At 27.4% G+C, this 23,846-nt stretch overlaps 1 protein-coding gene across 2 annotated transcripts in view; it reads left to right on the top strand.

The window, feature by feature from the left end:
- LOC114126986 (uncharacterized) overlaps positions 1–23,846 on the top strand; it is a 51,411-nt gene that overhangs the window by 2,046 nt on the left and 25,519 nt on the right. Inside the window, exon 2 of one of the 2 annotated variants that reach the window (XM_027991058.2) lies at positions 8,794–8,887. The exons of the other annotated variant lie outside the window; for it this stretch is intronic. The gene's annotated coding sequence lies outside the window, so the exon portion shown is untranslated. The remainder of the gene's footprint in view (positions 1–8,793; positions 8,888–23,846) is intronic. 2 annotated transcript variants of the gene reach the window in all.

Below are 23,846 nucleotides of genomic sequence, written 5' to 3' on the forward strand. Positions count from 1 at the left end.
ATCGTAGATTTTGCGTACAGATAAGCTCGGTTGACCGGAAACGGATATGGCCGAGAACAATTGTAGAGAAAAGTAATAACCACCTTGGAAATCCCGAGTATCTATACAGCAGCTATATGTATATAATGTTATACATACTGCAGAACTGCAGATGAGTGAATAGTTATATTTCGCATGGTGCTAATGCGTATATTAAGATATTACCTATATAGAGTATGCGGTGCGAAACTTTCGCGCCGATTCGCAATTCGGAGGTTCATATTGCGTATACGCATTATAATATACATTAAAAATATACTCAAGACCATATATTAAAATAATATTCGCAGCCGTATGATATTATGATAATGGGTATATACGGCATACACGCACCGCAACCGAATTCGCAACATTAATCTGTATACGTGTGTGAATATAATATATATAATATACCAGCACATGTTCCTGTGTATAGGGTATACCTATCTAATTCTATAACAAACACGCTTGTGCACTCTCCGAGAAGATTTCTATTAAGCGGAACACGTATACTTTTATTGTGAACTCCTCGAGTAAATTATTATTTTTATTATTATTATTATTAAACGTATACCTATAACCGAAAACAAATTCTTACCATTTTATTTTCGGCCGACGCCGCTGTCTATTGTGTTCTGCAATTTCTAACGCGAATTTACTATTATTTGTCGATTTTTAGCGTTCGTGACCGTTTCGTTACCGGCATAATATACAAACACATTATATATCATGTCCTTGTCTCGTGCAGGAGGACGGTTCCATTAATATTTGATCGTGTCGAAAACGAAGATCGCGTCGGCGGACTCGGATACGCTTGGAACTGACTTCATATGTATATAATATATATAGGTATGGGTACTGTGTATAGTTGTAATTTAGCTGCATAACTACTCGCTAGTGTCCAGTCCATATAAGACGTGATTTCTTAAACTTAAACTACGCTACAAATACAATCGGTTTACTATTGTTCATTGATTGAAAAATACAGAGAAAACGAAAAAACTATTTCAATTTAATGTTTTCAAAGGGTTGTAAGCTTGCAACTCAAAAACATTTTTAACACGCATATAAAAATTCGCACATCTGAAACATGATTACCCCTGCGATAGCTCATATTTATAACCTCATCGTTAGATCTTTAGTAATAACGTTATAACCTAACCCAATAATTTTTTAATTATAGGTTTCACCTATATTATAATATATAAATATATCCATATGTATCTTTAATTATACAAATATCAGTTGTTATCTGACTTCACTTGAGAATAAATGAACAATTGTAAAATACGACGGCACTATCATGTACGTATGTGCAATAGGTATCTTAGTTTTAGTGTATCTCAGTTCGCAGGCAAATCGGCGTAATAATGCACCTTACTATGTGAACTAATTCGACCAAAATATGCGCATACTTATTCGTATATTTTTTTTAACTAGATTCAAAAAAATGACTACTCTTTAACCTTTGCTGAAAGCAATCTTTAAAACTTTCGTAAAAATCGATCTTGCAGTTTTTGTGTATTTTATCTGTATACATATGTATATACTATATAGATTGTATATTTGTATGCAATTTTCTTTTATTCTGTAACCATTATAGCTACTATCCTAATATCCTATAGATAAACTACAAAAGATTCTATTTTCGTGTGTTGAAACGAAATTCCTGCGTGAGCCACCTTATTAAAACAATCTATACCTATAATGGGTTAAAAAAACGAAGTTATAAACACTCTCCAAGTCTCATGGAGTATGTGAGTAAAATTTGACGTTAATTGGTTCAGTAGTTTCCTGCAAGTCCAAAAGTGTACTAATTTTTATAGATAAATATACATATGTATTATATTAAAAAATGTCATACAATATCTTAATATCTCAATATCCGTCAATGTCTATATAATGACGGGTTGTATGATGAGACTGTTCGTAGGAAAAAGTATATACATTTAAGAAATTTTACGTTTGGTATCTTGCTAATATACACTTATATATATTTGTTCCTATTATTATTATACGTTATAAGAATTCACAATTTTTTTAGTGTGGTTAAAGCGTTGGTTTTCATGTCCAGAGAAAGTTAATCAACTTTTTTAAATCTCACTGTTGAATCAAAAAATCAAGTGTTTTGTATTAGTGAAAATATATTAAAGAATAGAAACATTTTCACAGCTAAATAAAACTTTCGATACATAAATATATATACAACAATGATACAATAGTACAAATAATAATTGTTGTTTAAATCTCTAATAAATAGTATAATATATTATATTATTTATATTCTAATATTCTATATAATATAAGTGTTTTAATTAAAGTATACATCTTTTATTACTATTTTTATATAAATTGTTACACCAAATGTTATTTTATAACATTTTATACTAAATAATACAGTGCAACTTCTAAATACCAATCATTCTTGATCGCTGAAATGTTGTTTACGGAAGAAGATTTAGTTTGAAGTTTTTCTTAAAAAAAATCGCTTATACATGGAAGTGTCCGTTAAGAAAGATTTCATTGTATATTTTTGTTATTTCTGTATAGAGATGATACGTAGTTTGTAATGTTTTTATTATAAAAGCTCTGTTTTTAGAAATTACTTCAATTGAGATATTATTGAATTCCTCTCATGAGTATAAGATATTAAAATACATATATTTATTATTTTAAAGCGATGACTTATGTATGATAAACAATTTATTAAAGTTAAACTACGAGCGAACCGTTTAAAATGTAGTAATATAGAATTTTGTAATTAACTAATGAATAATACGTTTGTTATAGCCACCACATTGATGGAAATTAATAGATCAATTTTTTAAAATATTTGCTTAGTAACTTATTTTTAAATAAATGTATTTTTTTGAGTTTTTAAGTCACTAAAATAAAAATAAGGTAAATGTTATAAATTATAATAAATTCTAAACCCTCCATAACTATAATAAGAAGTTATTTTTTTCAGAAGCATTTTTATTAAAGACATAGTTGTTGACGGATATAATGCCATAGTCATATATATTGTGTACCCAGCTTGTACTTATATATAAAGATGTTTGAGAAACTCACAAGTTATCTTAAGTGTATATACGTGCGAATATATTATATGGAATAATAATGAGAATACGAAGACGTATATATTATATTATATGTTAGTCTACAGAGGCGCGTCATAGTTTTCCGCGTCGAGGAGACTTTAACGACCGGACGCGTCTGCTAAACGACTGAGTGATTGCAAGGCGATTTAATCGTACATGATTTCGAATTCGGTTTTGTGTGACGAGGACCCTACAGGAAGTGTAAAAAAAAATGTTGTCCCATCTTGGAATATATTATATTTTATATTATGCACCTATCACCTATACCAATAATAATATACGAAGACTATAATATTACATATAGATATACATTATAAGATAGCGTTTTCTTTCGATATAAATAATTTTATTTTTATTTTTTATTATTTATTTACTGCTATTGCTCACTTTTTTTCCGCCGCATTTTCACTCATTATGTTGTTCAACACAACAGACGTGTATATGCGGTACGGATCGTGACAATAGATGCGCTCGAGTTGCACGGTTCGCCGCGGATTTATAATAAATCAAACGGAGTTAGAACGCGGCACACAAATGATACTTGTCATGTCTGCGTGTGGAAACATGGAAATTATTGCGATATATTATACAAAATATTACAATATATACATATTATGGACGGGAAAATTTGATTTCGATACAGACACACATCGACAGTACTCGTTACACGTATTTATATTATATATATAGGTATATATATATAAATATTGTAATATGACCGTGTACATCATGACGTGTGTGTTATGTGTGTAATATGTATGATATATATTCTAATACAACTATGCAATAAATTTGCCCTCAACACTGTATAGGTGCACAGTCAGTATCATATTAGAAAAATACAAACATTTTAGTTATTATTGGCGGTGAAGAGTTTGCCGTTGGTTTTGTTTGTTTTTTATTCTCTGAGTAAGAATAACAGTCTGAAAAAATAATATATTATACATAGCCTACATTTTTTCTGATCTTTATGTGTTATCCGTTATCGCTTACCGGTATTGTTATTATAATAAATCATTTGTTTTTTTTTTCATAAAAAAACAATTTTAATCATCTTCGTCCAAAGACTTGGTCCATTAACAATAATAATAGGGTCATTTCTATACCTATTACCCATAATATAATAAAATAAAATCCATTTATTACACTTATTCATTTAATCACCTGCTAATACATTTTTTTAGTGTGACAATAATGATACAATATATATATATTCAAAAATCACATTTATAGCATTTATAGTTGATTATATACCTATATAAATATACCAAGCCACCAAGGTTTAGACTGATAATAATATTATAATATTACATTATTATTATTTATGTGTCTCCAGCATCCACACATCGGAATTAAATATATTTTTTTTGTAATATATATGTTTTACCACGATTTATAAGTTTAATAATTATATGCTTTCTAAATATTTGTTTTGCTTTTAACTTGTACCTATTACTATTGTTTGATTTGTGATTTTTAATAATTCGAAACTTACACATATTTATAGGAGAGAAAACATGATGCATGTTTATTGTTTCACCTTAGATTTATTTTCTGTAAATTTACATAATATGTTTTAAATTCGTATGTTAGAAATAACTACTAGATATTTAGTTTAAATAATTTAATAAAAATAAAAAATTCCTATATATATCATATTTGAGGGAAAAGATTTTAATTTATCTTAATCACGTTATTTCATTATAAAAAGTTCACTACTAACAAGCTTACTAGCATACTATAAGTATTCTTATAAATACTAAAATTACCTACTACATATTATATAATATTATACGTGTGTGTATGTGTATATTTATTATTTTTTTATGTACCTACTACCTATATTTTATTCATGAGTTATGATAAATTTATTATATAATATTATATAAATAATCATTTTACTCATTATTGGAATGAACCATTATTTCATAATATAGGTATATATTATCTAAGTAATTGATAAAAATTATTTATTAATAAAAAGTGTACTCTCATTAGGTTCGTTTAAAATACACCGTACATAAATATATAATAATATAGAATATTAATATATTATTATAATACATATAACATTTATTGTAGGAAATTTTTAAATATTTAATTAGAACTTACATTTTTATGTATAGTAAATTACCATAATGGATGAATCATTTTATTTGTTGTTTAAATTTGCGTAGTTATTTTATTATATACTTAACTATAACACTATCTACAATAATAATTTGAATCAGACCTATTTTCAAATTTCTTTCTGAAAAATAATATAATTTTTACGTTTCATAATTATATGGTTAGGACTATCCATGTACAATTTCGAACACTTATACGTTTCTGGAATATTGGGATATATTTTATTTGTTGACATTTTCACAAATCATGTGGATAATTTAATGATATTTAACGATATATCAATTTTAAACATAAACTTCTTAAATTACTTATTGTAAATGAAGTAATGATGCAATAGGACTAAATGTCCTATTGTGAACCACCAATGCGGGAAATAATCATAGATATTTTTATAATATTTATTTTAATAAGAAAATCTTTGGAAACATTTTTTATAATAATTATAATAATAACTTTATTGTCTTTGTTTTAAAAAATATGTAATGGTTAAGCGAACACATAGTTGCTCTTTCGGCATAGCACTTACTTGCATTATATTTTTAATATTTGAGTAACGGCTATAGAATTTGAATTCTACTGATTTAATTTATTTTTTTTGAACTGCTTTTTTTGTTGATGCTTCCTCGTCAAAATATCACAGAATATTATAGTATGTACTAGGTACCTGTAACGAATATAATAACACTTAAATATGTGTTAGTTATAATTAAATTATAAACGTTTTAGAAACTAAACGCCTATTATAGTATACGAGAAAAATATACTTATAAACAATTATAAAATATATAAATATATCATAATAAAAATACCTACATTTATTTAAATTTAGAATAAAAAATATAGGAATACGTTGATATTTTTAGGCTCTAGGTATTGCTCATATAAAAATAATTTGTACATTGATTCAACCACAATACTTCCATAGATAAATTATATACCTAATGTAATAATAAGGTCAATTCTAACCAATATTAGTGTTATACTTGTATATAAGTTGTCCTCTAATCAGTGACTTCCAACAAATAAAACGATATAATTATGATGCACGACCTTAATGAGCTGAGATATTATTGTTGAAATTTTTACTGTAATATTTCTACGTTACCAAGTGACACCGATAATCAAAATATTTGATTGGAAAAAAAAAGACGACCAAAGACAGTCGTTGGATATTATACTAACGGGCCGAAAGGTGACAAAAACGCAAATACGCAATACACATATTTTATACAGAAAAACTGCGTTTCTAATCTTCCTTTTAGTAATTACTATACACACTTACACTCGATCACTTAGAACTACGCCAATTTTACTTTTAATAATAATAAAATTGTAACGTCAAAATGTAGTAAACATATTCCTCCTTCGTGTTCGTAATTTTTTTTTTCTTCGAATAATTGTTTAAATAATTATTAATGTGTTCATTGAAGCGCGTATAATATTATACTCTATACACGGGCTGCAAAGAAAAATATCGTAGCTTATCAAATTAATAATTGTACACAAATTGATGTGTTCGAGTTGTTATGCGGGAGGCGTCAATAAACTATTTGACTATTATGTTTTTATATAAATATATAGGGAATTATGTTTTAATTGCATTCGTTTTATGAGAGAGAAAACACGTGTACCTATTATAGCTTTTATAACATTTTAGTTAAATAATACTTTCACATTAGGTTCGAATATTTATCGAGATAATGCTTATAATATTAGTATAAATTATTTATTTACCTTCCGTAGGTATTACATTTTTTTAAACTAAAAATTGGAATGTAACTTCAAAAATTATTTTCTTTTTTTATGAAATTTATTGTAAAACGATTTGTTATATTATCTTAAGTACCTATTATTTAATACAGTTTTGATGACAATTAATAATTATATAATGAAGTAATAGTTTGATGTATTAATGAAGCCTATCAACAATTATATTTTATTATTTTAATTAAGTTGCATAATATCCAACTAATTCTCTATACAAAATCAATAAAATTATTTTATTACCTAATAAGATTTTTTTAAAACATCAAAATTATATTATAAAGAAATAGTATCCGTGTGTGTGCATTATACAAAAAAAAACCGTATTTGTTATTTATGAGTATTTTATAGGAATGATTTCTCTATATAATTAATATAGACGAATGTGACTGCTTTGAAAATTATTTGAAGAATATTTTGTAATTTCATTGGTTACTCCGAACAAAATTCAATTTCAACATAATATAATGACGCCGAAGAAGTGCACACGTTCATATTAATGGGATAACTTTTTTTTCTAAAATAATGTTTCGCAAAATCAGTGCCGTGGGAAAGTTGAACAGATATTCAAAAAGTAATTTGATCTACCTACTCGAGTTTGATACATACACACACACATATATATAATACACACGCGTAACTGAACACAATTTTTCACTAGTATATATCTGAAAGTATTCTTTTTGTTAAGTCGTAGTCGTTAATGAGAATAACACTTTCCAACGACATTGACCGGGTATAATTTTGTTTGAACAATTCGTTACTGGAAAAGCGATATCAATACGAAAACAATCGGGCGGAGTGGAGTGAATTAATTATCGAAAAGAGTTTCGCGCTCAATCGTACACGTAGGTATATATTTGCATAGGTAGAACACGGGCAGACCGGACCGACCGAGGGCAATGGTTCGGTGTACGTATTTTTCATTCAAATCATCATCATAATATACATTACTATATTATAATATGAAGTATAGTTGCACTGGACTATAAAACAAATTGTATTGATTAATCCGATGGTCGTTTGGCGACCAGTAGGCGTGAGGGTTACATTCGACAATAATTATTAATGTCATAAAACAATATAATATTGTATTTCAGTATACGAATTACGATCGTGCTGATCTACATTCGATGAAATTCGATGCCACTGGCGGGAAATCACGGGTACTCGTGTCCGAAGTGTCTTGTCAACTGAATGTATTAAGACTTCATTCCGCGCCGTAGCGAATTTACTTATTATTAGTCATTACTATAGTGGCACATTTAAGCATTAAATATGCGCCTCGGGGTAACATATTTTCATTGGCGCCTCACCTCTTCCCGCCTACAATTGACATTGCACTCTTATGGCTATATTAACTGATTGTAATTTAATACAATATGTAATATCGAGAATATTTTGCCGAGAACCAATAACAATAAATTTAGAAATAATTCTAAAACTATGAACTTAACTTTTTAGTTTGTCAAGAAATGTATCAACCTTCAATAAAAAGAGTGGTTTCTAAAAGAAAATTGCACGTAGTTGGTATTTTTTTTTTTAAGAACAGAGGTGGGTTATGCAAATTAAAAGATCCATAGTACTTATTAAAACGATTGGGATATTGGGAATTTCTAGACATAATGTAATTTTTCGTACCCTATAGGTTTAGCATTCGTTACTCTATATAGATACCCGTATAAAAATTAATTTAAACTTTTATCTCTGGCGGAAAAAATAAAAAAAAGATTTGAAATTGCACGAATTATTTTGAATAACTCTGTATTATGTTATATAGCTGCAGACTCCGCGGCCGTCTCGGAAAGAAAATTGTCAACACAGTGTCATCCAGTGCAGCGTCGTAAAAGAAATTGTATATAAACCGTGTAGGGGTAAGTCAGGACCTATGTAATGTAATTTATCGATTCACAGTTCAAACGATCTCTGTAAATTATTAGCAAACATATTATTATGTTAATGTATATAAAACGCGTCTTGTGGAGAAAATCTAAAAACCAAAAATAACACACAACAAAGGCAAAAAGTAAAAAAAAAAAAAGCAAAAGCTATAGGTACACACTTAAATTATCACGCATACTTAGATTATTATTATGACTTATCGATTGCGGTGTGCATGACGTATAAATCACGTTTTATTTCACGAGCAACTCACATCGCGCATCAGACGTCACGATAAAGATGCGCCGGAAAAACGAGGGAAAACTAAAGACCATTATAAGATCTCATGAGCGTTGATTATGCACGCAATCGCTGTGCGTGTATATACCTATTATCTATATGTATTTGTTTCTGTTTTATTTCTATTTTTTTTTTTTTTTATTATTATTTCTTTTAATTGCCAGTGGTTTTTTACGCACTTTGTTTTACTGTACGGTTCCGGTACGATTTGGGTTGGTCGCAATTATATATGTTATATTGTTATTATTCCCGCGATGAACTACTTGTGCGGAGCTGTATTAATTAGTCCGACGCCGACGCTGCCGCCGCCACAACGACATGTCGGGCGCACATCCTCGTCGAAGAGTGACATTCGTCGCCATCACGCAGTCTGATTCGGTCAAAACGCCCACAAATTACGTGTAGATAGTAGACGATAACTGCAGCAGCTCGTTAAAATACGTGTTTAAATATATATCTATATATAAGTCATCATAGAATAATTAGTGTATATTGTTGTTGTTGAAAGCGACACGTCTTAGTCACTGCAGTTTGAAAAATATTAAAATGAAAATAAATAATATCGTCACGACAATCTCTACCGATCTTCGCGGAGTTTTCGTGTTGTTCGGACGACGCGCGTTTCAACGCACCGCACACGTTCCCGTTTACGCGTGTTTTTTCGCACGGGAGTCTCGAAAATCTTTACGTTCCCAAATGGAATTAATCGATTTTTCACCGACAATAACCGATCGGTATAAAATGCCGAATTTAATACATCGAGTATTTTTGTTTAAAGTATATCGCGATGATATTATTATACTATACTTACTGCTTCTGTATTAGATTACGCGCATAATAATTATTAGACTGTCGAGAACGAGTTCCAGATCGAATATAATCGTTGTATTACTATTTATGATGGTATTTTTTTTCGATTTCAACGAAACCAACATAATACAATTATATATAATGAATTAGAACGAGACACGTGCGTGAAGTTGACCCCTGCACAATTGACATGACCGATTTATTTCAGTTTTATTTTATTTTAAAAAAATACGATTTAAAAATATTGTTTTTGGTTCTGTGGGAAATTATTAACATTGAGGTAGTGTTACAGAGTTGGAATGGATTATGCCGTGGACCTCATTGGCAATAATTGACATAGAAGAGACATTAGCGATGAATGATTTATTTTTTTTTTAGTTTGAATTTAAATATAAAATATAAATTTCAAAGTTTTTATAAATTAATTCATTTTGATGTTATACATTATATACAATATCAGTATGCTATAGATTAAAATCACTTTTCACTTTAACTCACTGTATCTTATTATATATATTTTATGTTTTCTTTATTGTTTATTATAATTATTTTTTTCTGTTTTTGTTTCGTATTACATCTTTTATCCGTATGTTAACATTTTAACTAGGTATGTACTTAAATGTTTCTTGTAATGTAATCATTAGTAGGCTACCAGTCCGTCCTTTCAATAAGTAAATAATGATTTAGTTTTTATGTCTCATACTACAAACTATATTTTAATAGCTTGAAGTGTTAAAATATTTTTAAATATTTTTTTTTTAGATATTATTAACCATCAATCGTGAATCGTGATTCGTGATAAATGATAATGTATATATTTTAGAAATAAATACGCATCATTATCGACCGATTGCTAATTTTTACTAAGCTATGAATGTCTTGTGTGTATTTACAGTTGTAAAAACAGATACCTACTCCAACTGCTAAGTTCTGACTGAAACAATCAAGTGTATCTGATCTGATAACTAAAACGTCTTAAAAATATTTTCTCTAATGATCCTATAAAATAAACAATAATTATAGTAGCGTACTAACTGTAATATCATGTTTTTTTGCTATAAGTCAATGTAGTTGATATTTTATGACTTAATGTAATAAAAAAACGTTATATTATTTTGGTTTATGATAAAAAACCCATATAGGTACACAGAAAAGATGGCTATTACACCTCCGGCCTTGAATGATAAATGATAATTATGGCACCAACTTCACGTATAAAAAGTAAATAATTTTCTAATAAAAATAAACTCTCGTCTCCCGAAATCATCGAATTAGCCTCTCTGAAGTCCATTATTAGCAGAAACCTCCCGTAAATTGTACTGTACTTACATCCATTATTTAATTAAAATATCTATAAATAGTATACACTTAATAATAGGTACTAATTAATTCGTGTGTAACCAAGTATAATAATAGGAACATTCAATTTATATAAAATGGGAAATTTGGTGTTTTAATTACAAACTATTAAAAAATAATGCAATTCATTATGATTCATTATGTTAATAATCGTACATAATCTAGAATTTTGAATTCATTATAATTATTTTAATAATAATATATAAGTGTATAGGTAGTTTAAAAATTATTAAATCTCCTAACTTTTCAAACTGGATATTTTAATTTACTGTTACGTTTCTTCAAGCCTTACTTCTCCAATGACTCAATATAATATTATTTTTTATATTCACTTTAAATAAAAAAAATATTTTAAACAATATGATTATAGTACTGTGATGATAGAGATTATTTTAATGATCTTGAAATATAATTGAATTTAACTGATACTGGGTACCTACGTATAATCAAATTAAACACATATTTTAGTGTATTACAAAATAATCATAAACTATTGAGTTAACTACAAATAAATAATAATACATATAAAATATAAATTAACTTAATAATGTTGTATTATTTTATATTTATTTAATAATTCAAAGTTCCATTTGTTTTTAAAATAACGGTCACCGATCATATTACTAATATTGTTATGATATTTCAACTTTTTTTTATGAAATATTGGCAGGTACTTTATTTATGATACTATTTAGATTTTCCAAGTGAATATTTTTTTACAAATTATACTTTTTTAATTTTTAAATAGTGTTAGCAATAAATTAAGTTGTGCACAAACTACTATATAATAGGTAGTTATTGTACAATATTGAAGGGCATGTAAACGAGCATTCAATCGTATAATAACGTTTACTTTAATGAAAAAATTGGTTCATCTATTTTAGTATTAAATCTCAAGTAGAGCTTGTCGAACTATTTGAACGCTACCAACCGGTAAATTGATATTTGTATTGTAAGGGTAAACTGATTGATAATTACCAATATTTTATATGAAAAATATACAGAATGCAATTTAAATCGTTAGTCATTTTCCTGTTGTAATTTTTTGATTTTTGTTCGATTATTGTTATATATATATTATATATCGTGTTTCAATCTTCGGAGAAAATTTTTCAAATCCATGTACCTACGCGTTAGTAATATATTATAATACCCAGTGGTCGTAGGCGTTAAGTCACTATACTATCAATATTAAAACTGATATCTGACGGCGTTTGTTGCATTTTCGAAAAAGACCGGACTTCTGGATTGTATAGCTTTAAGGTTATTAAATGTTTGTCGTCACGGTTACATTGAATGTACATAAATATCTTCATTAATTGCTATAGTCAAGATTCTCGATGGCGTTTTTTCACCAAATGTCACGTACCTAAACGACGTCTGATTACTAAAAAAAAAACAAAAAAAAAAAAAACGGACGACGACTATATCTATTATACACATCAACACCGGTTCCCGAAACGTTTCGGCGATGTATAAAAGAAAGAATATAATTTTTCCAGAAATTGCCCTATAACACTAACTGTATAATTACTAACTATTAAAGTGTATTTAAACACATTATTGTTATTTTTGTAGATGCGTGTTTTTGTGTGAGTGTATTAGGTACGCTAAAAACGATGTCCGTACAAATTAAATATTATATACGAACCCACCACAACGGATAGGATAATATCGTTATAATATTATACCGAGTGGACAGACCCCGTGGCAGGCGCAGTTCTGCGGAGGAGGTGCACGATGACGACCATGATAATGATAATGATGATGATAGTGTTCATTAGCTCGATCGACGTTTGTAATTAGATCCGAAACGACCGACTTGTTGGCGACGTCGTTGTTGTAGGTATAGGTATATAGGTATGCCTATTGTCGTAACGTGGACACGGTTCCGTTGCCTCGACCCATGCCGCCGCGGTATAAGTCAATCAAAACGAAATCTCTCACATGATGACAATTTGTTATCTCGTTCCACCTTCGGCATGTGTGGTGGCTTTAACCGAAGACCGTTCCATTAACCGGGCCCAGCGTTTGATTTCGATTCTCCCTCGACAAACCACGTCGTCGAACACGCACACATAATATTATAATATATCTGTTAGCCCAAACTACCAAAGTATAACTAAAACTATAACTAACCTCTAAAATATCGTTTATCTAAACTGTTTTAATATAATGCAGTATACACAGAGTTATATTATTTAATCAGATGCTTGTTCAAGTTTACCAAATTTTCATTGTTAAATTAAGCAATTATTTGCAATTAATCAGATGATTTTGGAAATCGTAAAAAATAATTTTTATACGTATTTCGTCACATTTTAATCGAAATTAGATGACGAAGAGTTTCCGAGTTAATTTTCTATATTATTTGTTTATATACCTTACATTACGTGAATTTTTTCCAAAGTCAAAACTGTTGAAAAGCAATTCAAATTTCTAGTCCGATTATTTTTCGAAAAGCTTTTTAAGAGAAAACATATTTAATTTATATTGTACTTATATTGAACTTCACTATACAACACACGTTAAGCATAATATTATATAGATAACTTATAATACATTTTATCATCTACAAAACTCAATATTACAAAATTCAGTTTTATATAATAGTCAACAGTCGATTTATTATCCTTTAGAATAAACGTAAAATCAATATTTTTCAATAATATTTATAATTTAAATTAGAAATTTAAATACCTATCTAAAATATGAACTTTTAGAAATATTCATAAGCATTTCAAGAACCAAAATGCACAATTTATGTATAAAAACATGGACTCACACTGCTGTATTTTAGATATCGAGTCTTGTTATTAATTAATGAATAGTAGCTATTTTAAATTTTATTATTTTAATTTACTGATAAATCATTGTATACGTTATATATTATAAATATTTTACTCTGAAGGAATATGGTGAGTCAGTCTCTAATTCTAAAAACATTGAATAAAATATTACTTTATTAATAATTTATTTTTTCTATTAAAATTATACCGTAGGTTGAACTAATTTTTGCCAAAGATATTGTTTGTTCTCATTGTATTATTAATTATTTCGTATAACAGCGTTTTTATCATGTATTATTGTCAATAAGTTTTAAGTTAATTTTAAAGTACCGATGTACAATGGTGTAAATATGTTTCTTTTTCACCATTATTTCTTTTTTTTTTTGTCAATTGTTCCAATTATTAACCCTCTAAGCATCAATTTAATCAAATTTGCTACCGTTTTTGGTACATTCAATATTGAATATTAGAATAAAAAAAATATCATTATAAAGCCAATACATTTTTTGCTTCGCTTATAATCTGCAGTCGGTCAGATGCATCTAAAAAAATCACTCTGTGTTTATAAAAACTAGGACCGTTATTAAACTTGGTCGTACTATATTGTTGAAAAACGTGACTACAAGTCATCGCTTCAGACGCCCTCTCGTCAGACAAACAGTGAAGTCTGAGTCTCTAATGTCCCGTAGAAAAAAATGACATCACAATAAGAACTTCACGATTATTTTAATAAAATGTCCCGTTATTTTTAAATTTTATAGTACTACAATATAGGGGATGTTGTTTATAATATTACGCTAAGTACGTAATATATAATTCCTACTTCAGTGCTGTTGGTAAGTAAAACTGTGTTTGAAATTTTATTTTCATATTCTTATTAAGTGTTTAGTAACGAAAAATGAAAGTCATTGTTATTCATCCACAAAACATGTCATTATTGTCTACAAGTTTTATTCAAAAATAAATATGAAACTCGAGGGACAATAAAAGAAGCACAAATACAACGTCTACACGACTGTATACGATTATACGGAACACTGAACTCACGACATGATTTAAATACCTACAATCGTTTTTACCATAAAGTTTATATCGACGGTCGCCATTTTTAGAGATATACCTGACGATGAAACAGTGCCCTTTTACCATTAAAATAACAATATAAACATTAAATTATAAATTTGAATTAGTCACCCACAGTATTATAAATAATCCCCCTCCTCCTAATTGGTCAAATCTTGATGCCCGAAAACGCAACTTATCACAAATTTGTCTTTAATACTTAAGCTTCTAAAAATTTTAAATTTCTACTAATTGAGTCCCGAGATAAAAATGTCCTCCAAATTATGGGCCAGTATTTTTTATGGTACATACCTATCATAGTACATACTAATTACTAATAACGGGACAGGTTTTTCTAGTTCAGATACATACAGTTTGCGGTTCAATATAAATATTATTTTGTGAAGAATTTAAATTAAAAATAAAATATTAAACATTATGAAACTTTATTTTCCTTCCTTCCTAATGTTACACCAAAGACTGCCAGTAGCATTATTACTATAAATACATATGTTAAAAATAATTGGAGCGCAATTTTTACCTTGAATTTCAGTCATATTTAAAAAAAAAATGATAATATTTATTTTATTATAATAAACAGGTTTGATATATTTTTAAACATTTTACAAATAATTACAATATATTAAAAATAACTACCGCAACACTAGTAAATGAAATCAAACATTTTTAAAATTATGATACGTGTGGTAGAATTAAATCATTAGATTATATAGATTAATATCAATAAATTAGTATATAATTGAATAATTAGAAATCGATAGAAGAATCCTCATTGAGTATTATTATTAAACATCTAATAAGCTCATTTTCATATTAGAGACTTAGAGCGATATAAGTGATATAACACCAGAAATTCGAGTTGATACTGGAATATAACAAAAATTCAGTTCGTGATTAGAATATGACCTTTTTTCATAATATTATCTTTGGAAAGCAACGAGTATGTAACCAAAATGTTACTCTTGACACTCATATAATATATTCTGTTTTATTTGAACAAAAGTTTTTTATCCACATAATCATATATCATGTATGTTAGATTGTTTAATAATTCATTCGAAGTCTAATAAAAATATAAATACATCAATGGTAATATATAATTTGCACCTTAAAAAACAACGCTCTGTATGAAACTATACATTTGACGCTTAGATAAATTGCTTCCCTGAGCGTTATTCTCTTTAATGTACCACTATATCACCAAATTAAAATTGAATTGTTATTTATACTATACAGTGAAAATAAGTAAATAAAAAATGTCATTTTATTAAAAAGAAGCTTTTATCGCTTATCTATTCCAAGCATTTATTTAGTTTATAAACGTTCTACAAAATAATATGTTTTTAATATTCCTTTAATCTTTTATTCGTGTTCCAAAGAACATAATTTTAAACTGTAAAACAATAGAAACATGATAACTAAAAATATGTTTTAAACGCATTAAGTACAAATTATAAAGTAGGTATGAATTATTTGTTAAGTAGAAAAGGCGTTTCGACGCAAAATATTATTTAATGCATGTGTTGTTGCCTATCTCATGCGCCCGAAAATATATTACATTAAATTTATCGAACAATAATATTATTTTGTTTGAATATTATTCTTTACTCTAAATGTTTAAATTATTATATTGTTACGGGCATTGTATAGGCAATTCGTATTTCTTAATTGTATATGATGTTAGAAGTTTATCGGGCGCTATAAGAGCAAACTCCAACAAAAATTTTATTAATTATAAATTATTTTTTTTTTATTCCTTATAAAAAATATTCTTTCTTTGAGATTTTATTTTAAGCAATTAAGTATAAACTGTTATTCTAGTTAGAAATACCGTTCTACAAAAAATATAATTTTTGTTATTTTGACGATATTGTTTATAAATTTAAATTAAAACTCTTATAAAAAATTGGACAAGTGTACCTATTTTTAAACTTTTAATATTTTGAAATTGTCATAAAACCAATTTTATATTATATTTTCAAGTTATTTGCACGGGTAACAACATTTTTTATTAATACTTATGGAAAAAAAAAATTAAAATAAAGTAGAACATTTAAAATATATCGAGAACCTACATTATTTGGTAAATATATCGAGTTTCTAAAGTTATTCATTTTTAAATTAAAACAAAAATAAAAAATAAATACATTTTATCGAAAATTGGTTTTGTTTAAATATTTTTAAAAGTACTGAACAATCTTACTCTTAACTCTCAAAAATACCAACTCTAGATCCAATTTACAACTTACCAGAAATCGTTCTTAAAGTTGATGATAGAAGCAACTTTTTCAGCTATAAAGAATCTTCTGATAAAATATAAAATACACAAACATTATTGAAAAACTAATACAATGTTGCAATTTGAATTATAATTTATGATAAATAGTATATTTATATAACTATAGTACTGCTATTTTCTACAGTTTAAATATATAATGAAATAATTTAATGGCAGTTAGCACAGTTATATAATATTTATAATAAAATATCAATATTTTTAAATTTAAATGATAATTAAATGATTATATTTATTATGTATATAGTTTTGTAATAAAACATTTGAATGTGTAATATACACATGTATAATGTGAGAATACGATACTACGGTACTTGCATTGTACTTAAAAAATATTGGTATGTTAATTGTATAAACTACTTTTTAGTGAAATTCCAAATTTTAACCATAAATATTTTAACTAATCTTTTTACGAACAAATTACAATATACACTTTTTTAATTATTATAGATCTTCAAATGATTAGGTAATTTTTTAAATGATTATACTGATTACTGATTAGCTACATTGACATATTTTAAAATCGAGTTTATGCTTGAAAATCACGATTACTAAATTCTTAGATCTTAGTGAAACGATATATCTTTTAACATTTTCCCTCATAAAGCTGGTTTGACGACTATCAATCAATTTACGCGGTCCTGGGATATAATTATGATTATCGACTGTGGAAATGGCGTCTATATGTCAATAACCTGTTAGAAATTGCGTGGTAATTAAAAAAAAATGTTCATCGTTGAACAAATATGATATTTATTATTTTTGCATGTTTCAGGTTAATTTACTTTTAGAAGTTTTTAAAAATAGTATGTGTTGTACATAAAAACTTAACAATAATATCGACAAAACGATAAAATACGATTCATAGTAAAAAAAATTTATTGCTATATTTTGTAATATAGATTTGATAAGGAGTAACTCAGATTTATAAATGATATATACCTGATATTAATTATTGTGACATTGCAAGTTCCAATATTGTATTTTTTTTATATTTTTATCAAAAATTAACTTTATAAATTTTAATATTTTTTCAAAATTACTTAATAATACATGTAATATAAATACACATTTGTACTCGTGTAGTCGTGTCCAAATTATAACTAAGTAACAACGGACAACTACACAGTATATTATATTAAATAGTATTACAGAAGACAAAAATTTAATTATAACTGTAGTTCAAAGTACTGTTTTATTAGTATTCTCTAAGTGATTTAATTAAATACGTCTTAATAATATTAATTAGGTAAGTTACATTACCGTTATATTTTGATGATAAAAATATGTTTCATGTTATTACTCATTACAAATGAGTCATTAACTATCTAAATAAATTTTTAAATCTATTTATTTATAAGTTATAATTTTCCATTTATTTAAAGATCATTATTTATCGAATAATTTACCTACACATTGAATATATTATACAAAAATGAATTCAGTTTAACTAATAAACATAGTTTTATTAAAGATATCTAACATATACTAATAAACTATTATACCTAATTTATTTATCCAAAATTCCATATTTTAGCAAATAGTCTGCTGATATTGACATTGAGAATTTTTTTTTACTAAATCCTTATTCCGCGTATGTATCAATCATACCAATTAGTTTATTGTTGTGATTCTACAATACATGAAAAGAATGTTAATCAGTCTTATATTCTCATCTAAGATAAAATTTCCCAATTTTTAAAGTGAAGCTTTTTCCCAATACGTACTATAACCATCTATTATTTTTACTATAGCAAAATATTTTACTTTATAACACCATATATTAATTATCAATCTATATTAGCATTATAATATTGAATACAAATTAAATTGTTTGTTCATTTTAAATTATCAAATAGATAAGTAACTATTGGCTATTGCTGAAAAAAAAAATGTTTTGAATTCTGATTTATTTTATATCGAGTTAAAATTTTTGGCACTGTTTTCAATTTTTTTTGTCTTGTACAATGCGCTCAACGTTTTATAATAATTCTATTGTTTACCGAATTGTCTTTTCACCTTGAACATTAGTTACCAGCTATCACAGGATAATAAAAATTGATTTTATCCATTTTAATCTCGATCTCATATTTTTTTTATCGATAAATCGAATATCCAATACAATGCATGTAAACATATGAGTCATACCTCATAAGTAGTCTTTTAAATACATAATTTCTAAGAACATACGGAGTGATTCACAATGCTTGCACACCTCGATTTTTTTCATTTAATAGGTACTAACAATTTATTAAGAATCTGATTTTAAAATTTTCGAAATTTACTTATAGATCATATTTTTAAATAGGTACTTGAGATTTTTTGTACGAATTATAAAGTATCCTTTGTCAGTACAAGTTTCTGTTTTTTGAAATAATACCCTTCATTTTTATTATAAATTATTTAGTAGATATACATACATATATATATTTTTTTAAATTTTGATGTATTTAATCAAAATTTAAACTAGTATTTTTTAAGTTGGGTTAAGTATTTTTATAGATACTTTAATTATTTTTACAAATTATAAATGTTAATGGATTAATATGAATTGTTAGTAATGAGCATATTTGTAAATGGCGATGGTGAATCACACTGTAGTCTGTATAATTTCGTCTATGTTAGTATTATTAATTTATTTTGTATGCAATAATATGCAGTGCGTTGTAAGGTCAACTTTATTATTACTTTAATTATATATAAAGTTCATTAACATCATGACTGAAGAAAATTCTTTCAATGTATTAACATAATTGTATGCATTTTTTTATGTTCGAAAAAAAAATATAAAACTTAAGCCGTAGGTATTTTTGAAACAGTTAGAATTTAATATAGTTAGTTTTTAAATATTTTAGTATATTTAATAGTTTGTTGTATTTATTCTATGATGTACCTACTATGAAATGTGTACTATATTATTTATTTATTTATTGGCAGTCAGAATATCACTTGAAATATTATTTGTTTCTTCAAAGTTATTTAGGTACTCAAAATAAGACGTTTGCTCATAGAAGTAATTTAAAACATAATATTAAACATATTTTGGCAGTAGATCCACGAAATATTTTTAAGTATAGGTATGTAAATTTGTAAATTTTACTGACCATTGACTGATGTTTTATTATTTTATATTTGACTAAACAAATTCATTTCAATTAATATAATAATTATTGTATAGTTCTTCATTCCATATTGTATATTTGTATAATTTATTTTGGTGACCGGCCCGGACACTTGCAGTCATTGCAGTTGTGATGTAATTTTAAAAAATGTTATAACAGGAAAATCAAGTATAAAACCGAACGCATGTCCCCTTCCTCGTTGCGATTAAAATTAAAAGTAATCACATAAATGTACAGATAAAAAAAAATTATTTCTCTTTCAACACGTTTGTGCTGTCGTTGGGCTCGTCTGTGTAATAATATCGAGATCGTCTCGTTTTCCAAATCGGCGAGTAAAAAATATTATACTCGAGTTATAAATAGCCGTTATAATTCGTCAGTATATACTTTATGTATACAAAAGCGTGCATCTTATATACTCGTACACGTTATAATGTAATGTGATGCAAACGTCTGAAAAACCGTATCTGGTACGAAATAAAATGCAAATTGTGCGAGGCAATACGATTAACGAAAATGTCGGGTCGATGTGGTCAAAGAAAGCGTACACGACGCTATCAGGTTTCGTGTACCTAAATATAATATCGATATCGATACCGCGTTTGTACTTCGATTCGTGTTAACGTTTACGAACGTCATCGTATTCCGCAGTATTCATAATACTTGCGTCGTACAAAGTTGTATTATTTTGATTTTGTTTTTCCAGCCGACGGCCTATATTTAACTACCCGTCACCTGTGTCGGCTAATAACAGGGTATCATCCGTCTGCAGTGTACCGTAATTTAAGAAATGCATCGCAAACGTCATATTATCTATATAGAATTCATAAACCGAAAGGATACGCACTATGCACCGAAGCATAATGTTTTCATCATGAGTGTGTGTGTGGTGTGTGTGTGTGTGTGTGTGTGTGTGTGTGTGTGTGTGTGTGTGTGTGTGTGTGTGTGTGTGTGTGTGTAAACGTGACCCCAACTGTATTTAACTGTACATATCGTGCATGTATATATATATATATAAACCAACACAAACGTTATATATATGTGTGTGTGTATATTATATGTCTTATATATACAATGGTTGTAGTGCACAGATATATATATATATAATAATATACACGACGAGTAGGTATACAATTATTATACGAAATATATAGAATTTCACTGTGACAGTATATATATTTTGTAGCCCGTGTATACGCGTTTTCTTTTATTTTACAACACAATATATAATATAATTTTATATTTATGTAGGACGCATTAGTCGAAAAACACATTTTGTTTATTTTTATTATATACCTACACGTCATATATCTTAATAAATTACGTTACACCGCAATAATTATTAAAATAATAATAATATTACGATTTACGTTAGTGGCCTCCTATGCGCTTACAAATCAAATGGTTTATATATACATAAAAAAAGTATACCGAATTTTATGTAACGCACTGCGACCGTAATATCACATTTTATTTATTCGTTTTACGAGTGCGCTTACGGCGAGAAATTGTTAATTATGTTATAGTCTTAAATTTTGAACGTAGTAGAGCATACAATGATGAGTATATATTAAACGAGTACATATATTGAAGGTTTAATGTATATTATATATCGAATTTAAGGATTGGCAGTTTAATATTATAATTTATAATACTTAAAAATGGAATGTGGAATACTGACCGTCATATTTTGAATACAATTTTACATAGCGAAATAAAAAAATATATATTTATTTAAATTGAAACAATGGTGAAAATGATTTTAATAATCTCCTGACGAATCTTCCGAAACTAACTTTTTTCTAACTATGGTTAATGACTGACTGCTCGCCAATAATTGTCAAAAATATACGTTTGATATACTAACACTATAAAGTATTCAAATACGCAGTCGTATCAATTCAAAAACACATCTACTGAATAAATTTATTAGCAAAAGCAAAAAATATCGTCAAAAACGCGTTACACTAATTGGCAATTGCGATTGGTCAGCAGCTATACCTAATAGTGCATATTATGTTTAGGTACAGTACCAGTAAAATGTTATATTCCGATGATGGACACTATGAGTGTATTTTAGCTCTTATGTAGCCGCATGAATTTGTATTTATACTGCGTACATAGTATAGATGTGTCGGTATACACGCAAAGTATACGATTTTATCCGACTCGTGATCATATTAATAATTATTATTACAACGATGTTTTCAATCAAATCGTTGTGTTCGCAAATTCCAACGTAAATATTTGAAACGTTCACACCGGAGGGATCGAGTGTTTATAAAAGCGAAGAATGTAAGAAGCGAGCAGGAGTTATTTCGAGGTCACAGTCAAGTCGGGAACACCCGACACATAATGAATACCACTTTGACCTCAAAAAAAATTTCCGGGTTACGCACTCTATGCGATCGGCGCCGTGCTCAGATGATTTTTACTTGTTTGCATATATATATACGTAATATACATATGTATAGCCATCTCCTACGATGTATAAATATATAACATGACTCATGTACATAATATAATACAGCCTACTAAGTATATGAAACCCCTACAAGCGCATATAAGTGGAAGGAAGGTATTTTCGCGACATAAACGATTTCGTGATACTATTTGTTGATCGCGTGTCACGTAGTTTCCTATTAGAAAATCGTTTAGAAAATTACACTGATTCTTAAAATAATCAATTATACATATTAGTTTGGTTTAATTTTTATGACAAATTATAACGATTATCTGCAATAAACGACATTACAATGCGATCTTGCACGATACACGATCGTTAAACGTAATATAATTTTAATGAGCCGATAATGAGCTGCTATAATGGTCCCTTAAACGTGATTTAGTGATCCACGATTGATCTATTAAATTTTAGTATTAAACATGATATTTATGAATCAATTTTTTATGCTAGGTTCACCGAGTTTTTTTTTAATTCATAATATATTTCAGACGATTTATGATTATGATATTACGATATAATATTCGCGTGTTCTAACCAACTATTCAATAAAATCTCCATCGGGTAGTGCACGATGCACATAATGTACCTACATTACATTTTTATGAATATACCTATTTTGCATGCACCGAACGCCTATCAATTCAAAAATCACGATGTTCGGTCCATTGTCGTTTTACGGAATGAATGTCACCAAAAAGTTTAAAAATCACAAATACAATAAAAGGT

This window comes from Aphis gossypii, chromosome 1 (assembly GCF_020184175.1).
Source record: "Aphis gossypii isolate Hap1 chromosome 1, ASM2018417v2, whole genome shotgun sequence".
Lineage (NCBI taxonomy): Eukaryota > Metazoa > Arthropoda > Insecta > Hemiptera > Aphididae > Aphis > Aphis gossypii.